General features: G+C 42.3%; 1 pseudogene; it reads left to right on the forward strand.

Moving 5' to 3' along the window:
- The first annotated feature begins 1825 nt into the window (after window positions 1-1825).
- On the forward strand, window positions 1826-1981 carry LOC120099539 (U2 spliceosomal RNA; annotated as a pseudogene).
- Window positions 1982-9078: the final 7097 nt, after the last annotated feature.

Consider the following 9078-nt stretch of genomic DNA (forward strand, 5'->3'; position numbering starts at 1 on the left):
GGCTGGCAAGGGACTGACTTGCACTGGTCCTACTGCCTCTGTCTCTTGAGTAGTACTGGAATGATCAGGACTCAAATGTTAGTCTCTCTCCCTTTCTCTCTCTCCCTCCCCCCTCTTTCTGTCTGTCTCTCCTCCTCCTCCTCTTCCTCCTCCCCCTCCTCCTTCACCCCCTCCCCCTCCTCTTCTTCCTTCCCCTCCTCCTTCCCCCTCCTCCTCCCCTTCCTCTTCCTCCTTCTCTTCCTCCTCCCCCTCCTCCTTCCCCCCTCCTCCTCCCCCTCCTCTTCCTCCTTCTCTTCCTCCCCCTCCTCCTTCCCCCCTCCTCCTCCCTTCCTCTTCCTCCTTCTCTTCCTCCTCCCCCTCCTCTTTTTCCCCCTCCTCCTCCCCCTCCTCTTCCTCTTCCTCCTCTACTTTTTATTCTTTTATTTCTTGAGGCAAGGTCTCTCAATGTAACCCTGGCTGTCCTGGATCTCCTTCTGTAGACCAGGCTGGCCTTGAACACAGAGATCTACTTGCTTTTACCTCCTAAGAGCTGGAATTAAAAGAGTGCATCACAGAGATGGCTCAGCCATTAAAGGCTAGGCTCACAACCAAACATATATGACATTAGTTCTCTAAAAACCGTTCTTCAGGTTTTGACTTTCTCATAGTGAGAGCTACAAATAAATTTGTGACCTACTGAAAACATTCACCATTCTGGAAAAAAAAACTTTGACCATTTCCACATTCATATGCAGGGCAATTTCTTCTGGGAGATACGTTCATCACTCCTTCATGTAAGTCAGAGCTGACTCATAGATGTTCAAATCCGACTTTACTGAGTTTCTTTTCTCCCCTTCCTTGTGAGTCTCAACTCTGAGTCATGGGTATCCCCCCAACCCACCCAGTTTATTCTGTTCCCCAAAGGACAAGCATGGCATCACTTAAAAGTCACTAAAAATGCCTGCAGTCTTTGACGCTGCTTGTCATCTTCCTCCCTTTGAATCCTTTTTCTGAAATTAAAAAAATATTTTCTCTATCGCTCCCCTGGCCGTGTGCGTGTGTGTGTGTGTGTATGTATGTGTGTGTCCGTATGTGTGTATCACAGTATGTGTGTGTGTGGTGTGTGTGTGGTGTGTGTGTATGTATGTGTGTGTATGTGTGTGTGTGTGTGGTGCGTGTGTGTGTGTGTGTGTGTGTGTGTGTGTGTGTGTGTATCACAGTATGTGTATGAAGGTCAGAGGACAACTTGCAGATGTTTGTTTGCTCCATCTACCTTGTGGTTCCAGGAATTAACTCGGGTTATTTGACTTGACAGAAAAGCTCACAGACAGTGAGCCCTCTTATAGGCTTTCTTCCTGAATGTTTACACATGCTGGGTACTCTGCTTTTATTGTTTTTTTTATCACCACCACCACCACCATCATTATTGATTTTAAAAAGACAAGGTCTTTATATGACCCCCCAGTGGCCTAGAACATGCTGTAACCCAGACCTCAAACTCACAGACAGGATCTGTTTGCTTCTGCTTCCTGAATGCTAGAATTAAAGACCTGTGCAACCATGCTCAGGCTTGTCTCAAACTTCTTATGTGGCTGAGATGTCGATGAACTCCGGATTTTCCTGCTTCCACCTCTCAAGTTCTGGGGTGACAGGTGTGCTCCACTATGTCTGCTCCACAATAATCCTATTATTATTGTCACCTTTTGTGGTTTTCAGTGAGCACCTTAAAAACTTTCTGAATCTGGGTTTCCTTATTGGAAGGCATGAAAAATCCTTCTAGTTTACAATTTTATTTTTCCTTTGTCTTTCGTTAAGTCTCAGAGTTACCCTTTCTAGACCTAATAACATCGCTTCTTGGCCCTTTGGCCAAGATCAAGTGTAGTACCTAGACCTAATAACAGGAAAATGCATTTTTAAAAAAAAAATTCATACTAAAACATCATTTGCTGGCCTCAATTGTACACAAATACAGTTAAATAACTATGTAATAAATGTCCCTATAATATTTTAACAAAGATACCCATACAGCAATCTGTAGGTGCGCACACATTGCTTTTAGACTTAGGGCTATCTTTTAGGGTACATCCATCCCTCTTTTCCTGTTCATGCAGGCCCACTTTGACCTCTAAGATCTTAAACCTTCTCTACCTTTATTTCTAGATAATCCTTTGGTTTGCCTTCTGACATTTCTAAAGCTAAAACGGTCTCCTGGGCTGTGGTTCTCTGTTCATTTAAAATATACTGTGGTTGCTCTGCCTGCTGCCAAGGTCCTTAAGCTGTTGCTGTGCCAACCAGATTCTCAAGGCCAAGGCGTTCCTGCCAGTCTTTTCTAGTGCACTTTATGTTCTGATGTTTTCCTTTGGATTTGTTGTAATTTATTTCACTGGCTTTCCCCCTTCTCCCGCCTTCTCGCCCCTAAGTGAAGTCACATTCCTTGTGTATTTCTGGCTCTCAGGCCTCTTGATCTGCTTTCTAGTCAAACCCACCGCCTTTTGGACCTTTTGAATTGACAGCCAGGATCAAGGTCTAGCTGAGGAACAATCAGAAATAATTCAAGAACTTGTGGTAGAGGAAAGGGCGTCAGAAGCCAGGCAAAGCAAACCAGTTAGATCTCTAGCTGAGTTGTACAACATTGCCTTCTCTGACAGTGGATGCATTTCAAAATAAAGTAAAGAATAATGGGCTGGAGAGATGGCTCAGCAGTTAAGAGCACCGACTACTCTTCCAGAGGTCCTGAGTTCAATTCCCAGCAACCACATGGTGGCTCACAAGCATCTGTAAAGAGATCTGATGCCCTCTTCTGGTGTATCTGAAGATAGCTACAGTGTACTTATATAGAGTAAATGAAAATTAAAAAAAAAGAATAGCATAATATGTGACATTAGCACAAAGTCACAGCCAGTCTTTGCCTGCCAAAGCTCAGTCTGCAGCTATGCCAGAGGAATATAATGTAAGAGAGAGGTGAGCTGTGCTATCCAAAATCATGTTACTATATTAAAAGTAAAGATGTGTCCTGTAAAAAGACACAAAGTCTTTGTTAATAGTTGCCAAATACTAGAACTCCAAATGGCCATTAAAAGATGAATGACTAAATAAATTACCACATTTTATTACATGGAAATTTTAGCTTAAACATTTTTTAAAGGTTAAATGGTTTTGGAAGACTATTTCATATATATCTCTGTTCCACTTGGAGCCAGGGTTACTAATTAGGTATTCTCAGCTGATGAAGTGAGCCAATTCAGACTAAATTAAAGTATATAAAGGCAGGTTTATTAGGGGGCAGTTTTTGTGTGGGTTCACTGATTCCAAGAAACAGGGCCAGGGAAATCACCATTGGGAGAAAGACAGAGAGAATGGGGAGGAGAAAGAGAGCAAGGGCAGGTGTGGACAGGGAGAGAGAAAATCCAGAAAGAGTGAGAAAGAGTGGAGGAGAGAGACCAAAATGTCTGGATTATATAGGGAGGGGCTTCTGATGGAGAGAAAGCCTGGAGTGAAAAGTTCAGGGCAGACAGCAGGGTATGCCAGCCATGCATTGTAACAGGTAAGGACTGAGGGATGCTGGGAGAACTTGGAGGCCAGGTCTGCTTTGTTTTGTAAAATATGTAACTCAGTCATTTGTCTGTGTCTGAATTCTGATAGTTACGATTGTTTTCGAGGACACTGGCTGGTTACATAGGTGCTGGGATTCAAATTCTTAGCCATTGAGCCATCTCTCCATCCTCTTGTTTGATTTTTTGTTGATGACTGTGCTGTACTCTGTAGTGTGAGAATATGAAATTTTATTTAACATGGTTTCATGGTACTAATTTTAATCTTTTCTTATTGTTACAATGAAGCATAAAAGGATAGAGTGGTAGCTCTCAGGGGACAGGCAGGCAGCCTCTGGGAACTCAAGGCCAGCCTGGTCTACACTTGCTGTGTTCCAGGTCTGCCAAAGCTACAGGGTGAAACCAATCCTTACTCAAACCAACAAACAAACAAACAAGCAAACAACATGCTCCTCTGACCCCCACTAAAAACCAAGCTAAAACAATGAGCACAATAGAATGTATCTTTACCAAGGCAGTGCTGGCCTTCCTTTAATCTGAGCACTTGAAAGGCAGAGGCAGAGGCAGGTGGATCTCTGTGAGTTTGAGGCCAGCCTGATTTACAGGTGAGCTCCAGGACAGCCAGGGCTACACAGAGAGACCCTATCTGCAAAAAACAAGCAAGCGAAGAGAGAGAGAGAGAGAGAGAGAGAGAGAGAGAGAGAGAGAGAGAGAGAGAGAGAGAGAGAGAGAGGAAAAAGAAAGAAAGAAAGAAAGAAGGAAAGAAAGAAAGAAAGGGAGAAAGAAAGGAAGAAAGAAAGAAAGAAAGAAAGAAAGGAAGGAAGGAAGAAAGAGGAGAAGCAGAATTTATCTAGGTCCTGGGACGTGTCACTTATTTGTTTTAGATATTATCACACTAAACATTGTTAGGGTTATGCTGTCAATGTCAATACAGTGTTAATTTTCTTACAGTTTCACAGTACAGAGTGCTGTTATGTTAAAAACAATCTTTGTCTATTTGGTTGAGCATAGTGATGCTCTCTGTAAACCCAGCTGAAGTGATCAAGGCCATCCTGGGTGAGCACTTGTCTTGAAAAAGAACAACATAAAAATAAAAAAGAGAAAAAAAATCACCGAACATGTATCTGAAAGGCACAAATGTCTATTCCTTGATAGCTTGCAATTACATTTATTTTATTATGATTTTGTGTGCCTTTTCATTTATATGAAAACCAGATTACTGTACCTAATTCTGAGTGTCAATTCATATATTTTGTTCATATTGCTACTGCCATTTTAGTCATTTCCTTTATTAAATATATATAAAGGAATTAAGTACATTTTTTCTTAGCCTCTCATTTATGCTTTCATTTTACCCAATTTTTCCCTAGAGAAAAATATTGATATTTCCTTTTTTCAATTACATTTACATATTCATTTATTTTCTGGGTTATTTTATTTTACTTGAGACAGGGCTCCTTTCTGTAGCTCTGGTTGTCCTGGAACTCACTCTACAGATGAGGCTGCCCTCAAACTCATAGAATTTTTCTGCCTCTGCCTCTGCCTCTGCCTCTGCCTCTGCCTCTGCCTCTGCCTCTGCCTCTGCCTCTGCCTCTGCCTCTGCCTCTGCCTCTGCCTCTGCCTCTGCCTCTGCCTCTGCCTCTGCCTCTGCCTCTGCCTCTGCCTCTGCCTCTGCCTCTGCCTCTGCCTCTGCCTCCCGAGTGCTGGGATTAAAGGTATGAGCCACTACTGCCAGGCTTGGTTTTTATTTTGTAGGCAGAGTTTAGTGTATTCCAGGTTAGCCTTAAACTTGTTATGTGAAGAGAATGACCTTGAACTTCTGATTCATCTGACTGCACTTCTGACATGCTAGTATTCGAGTCATGCACTGCCACACTTTTTGGGTGCACTTTATGCTGGGGATCAAAACCAGGGCCATGTGGATGCTGGACAAGCGCTCTCCCAATTAACCTAAATCACCAGCCTGTCCATCAGCCCAGCTTATTTACCTAGTGTATGTGTGTGTGTGTGTGTGTGTGTGTGTGTGTGTGTGTGTGTGTTACATGTTCTCTTCTTTCATCATTTGAGTGGCCATTGAGTCCTTTTTGTGTTGGTCATCTACTGCTGGTCATGGGGCTTGCCTTTAAGACTAGTTTTTATACCCAGGGAAACTGTTGAAGAAGACTAACTTTCTTTGTGAGTGGCTATCAACCGGAGACAGCTTTCATTTTACAGACAGGGCACGTGTCCACTTCCACTCTCAGTCCTGGGATACCATCCATCAGAAACTCACACAGGCCCTGTTCATAATTCCTAGTCCCTGTGAGTTTATATGTGTATCAACCCTGTTGTGTCTAGAAGGTCTTGTTTCCTTGGTGTCTGTCCTAAATTCCCTCTGGCTCTTACACTCTCTCTGCCTCCTCTCCTGCAGGGGAAGTTCCCTGAGCCCCTGAGGAGCAGGGTTTGAAAGAGACACCCCATTTAGTGTTCCAGGGTCATTGCCTGTCTGTGGGTCTGTATTTGTTTCCATATACTGCAGGAGGAAGCTTCTCTGATGATGTTTGGACAAGACACTGGTCTATGAGTCTAGCAGGATATCATTAGGAGTCATTTGTTGCTTCGTTCCTTTATCTAGTCTCAGGTTCTTGGCCACCTGAACAGATTCAGAGACCGGCTCCATCTCATGGAATGGGCCTTAATCAGACGTTGGTTGACTACCCTCACAAGCTTTGTACCACCATTGCACTGGTACATCTTGCAGGAAGGTTTGTAGTTGAGTTGGTGTGAACTTTTCTCTTTTTGTAGCATTTAAAATGCCTTCTAGTACCATGGACACTAGCAGTAGGGATGAAGGTTCTACATACGCATTGATTCTGTTTCTCCATGTTTGATAAGTTATGTAGATGTTGCTTCAGTACCACCTACCTTCAGGGCCTCACGGTTAGTTTGTGAAGAGCTATACCAACAACCTTTGCAATGGCCAGGTTTGTTTGGGGTTTCCTATGGAGCCCCTTTGGCTAACAACTTGATTAGATAAAACCCATTTTGGGTACTGGAAGCTTCATTTGGTGATGAGACATATCTAGTTGAGGCTCCATCTCTGCCGTTAATTGGTAATTTCATTTACACACACACACACACACACACACACACACACACACATATGTACATACATACACACATATATACAGCTTTGACTATATTAGGTTTTTAATATCAACCTCCTCTTCCCTCCCTATCTCCATTTGTTCTTCCAAATTTTGTCCCCCAACTTGTCCAACCATAACTATTTTGCCTCCCTAGGGAGATCTTTCCCTCTACCCTAGTCCTTTACTCTATACCTAACTTCTGTGATTATATAGATTGTAACCTACCTAGCAAAGACTTAATAGCTAACATCTATTTATAATACAATATTTGTCTTTTTGAATATGTGTTACTTCATTCAAGATTTTTTTCTAGCTCCATCCACTTAGCTGTGAATTTCATCATTTCATTTTTTAAACAGCTGGTAATATTTCATTGGGTAAATGAACCACATTTCTTTATTCATTCACCCATTAATGGACATCTAGGTTGTTTAGAATTTCTGGATGTTATGAATATAGCAGCAATGAACACAGTTTAGTAAGTGTCTCTGCAGTAGGATGCAGCATCTTTTGGGTATATGCCAAAGAGTGGTAGAGCTGCATTGAGGTAGACTGATTGCTACCTTCATGAGGAACCACCACACTGATTTCCATAATTGTGTGTGCATTTGCACTCCCACTAGCAATGGATGAATGTTTCCCTTATTCCACATCAGGTGTCATTTGTTGTATTGATTTTTGGCCATTCTGACAGGTATAAGATGAAATCTTAACAGAGTTTTGATTTGCATTTCTCTGATGACCAAGGATATTGAACATTTCTTTGTTTCTCAGTCATGTGAGATTCCTCTATTGAGAATTCTCTGTACCCAGTTTTTTAACTGAGTTATTTGTTTTCTTGCTATCTGTGTCTTTTTTAAAAAATATTTTTATATATGTTAGATATTAGCTCTATATCAGATGTGGACTTGGTAGAAATCTTTTCTCATTGTGTAACCTGCCACTTTGTTCAAATGATGGTGTCCTTTGCCTTACAGAAACTTCTCAGTTTCATGAGGTTCCATTTATTAATTGTCGATCTTAGTAGCAGAGCTATAGTTTTCTGTTCAGGAAGTTGTCTCCTGTGCCCATGCATTCAAAACTATTCTCCACCTTCTCTTCTCTCATATTTAGTGTATCTGGTTTTATGTTGAGGTCTTAGATTCACTTGAATTGAGTTTTATGTAAGGCAGTCCTCAGGTAGTGGAATGTCCAATTTTCTGAGGAACCTCCAGACTGATTTCCAGAATGGTTGTACCGGTCTGCAATCCCACCAACAATGGAGGAGTGTTAGGGGCCAAAAAAGCACCAACATCCTTAGTCATCAGGGAAATGCAAATCAAAACAACCCTGAGATTCCACCTCATACCAGTCAGAATGGCTAAGATCAAAAACTCAGGTGACAACAGATGCTGTTGACGATGTGGAGAAAGAGGACCCAGCTATACCTCTCTTGGGCATATACCGAAATGATGCCCCAACATATAAAAAAGACACATGCTCCACTATGTTCATAGCAGCCTTATTTATAATAACCAGAAGCTGGTAAGAACCCAGATGCCCTTCAACAGAGGAATGGATACAGAAAATGTGGTACATCTACACAATGGAATATTACTCAGCTATCAAAAACAATGACTTTATGAAATTCATAGGCAAATGGATGGAACTGGAAAATATCATCCTGAGTGAGGTAACCCAATCTCAGAAAAACACACATGGTATGCACTCATTGATAAGTGGCTATTAGCCAAAATACTCGAATTACCCAAGATGCAACCCACAGACCACAGGAAGCTCAAGAAGAAGGATGACCAAAATGCAGATGCTCCCACTCCTTCTCAAAAGGGGAAAATATCCATAGGAGGGGATAGGGAGGCAAAGTTTAGAGCAGAGACTGAAGGAATGGCCATTCAGAGCCTGCCCCACATGTGGCCCATACATATACAGCCACCAAAACTAGATATGATTGATGAAGCTAAAAAATGCATGATGAAAGGGATTGGATATTGATCTCTCCTGAGAGACACATCCAGAGCATGTCCAATACAGAGGTCAATGCTAACAGCAAACCACTGTACTGAGAACAGGACCCCCTTGTGGGGAATTAAAAGAAGTATTGAAAGAGTTGAAGGAGCTTGCAACCCCATAAGAACAACAATGCCAACCAAACAGAGCTTCCAGGGACTAAACCACTACCCAAAGACTATACATGGACTGACCCTGGGCTCCAACTGTATATGTAGCAGAGAATAGCCATGTTGGGGCACCAGTGAACAGGGAAGCCCTCGGTCCTGCCAAGGTTGGACTCCCCAGTGCAGGGAAATATGGGGGGCAGTAAATGGGATGTATGGGGGGAATACCCGTATGAGGGAAAGAAAGGGGAAGGGATGGGAGCTTATTGACAGGAAACTGGGAAGGGGAATAACATTTGAAATGTA

This window comes from Rattus norvegicus, chromosome X (assembly GCF_036323735.1).
Source record: "Rattus norvegicus strain BN/NHsdMcwi chromosome X, GRCr8, whole genome shotgun sequence".
Classification (NCBI taxonomy): domain Eukaryota; kingdom Metazoa; phylum Chordata; class Mammalia; order Rodentia; family Muridae; genus Rattus; species Rattus norvegicus.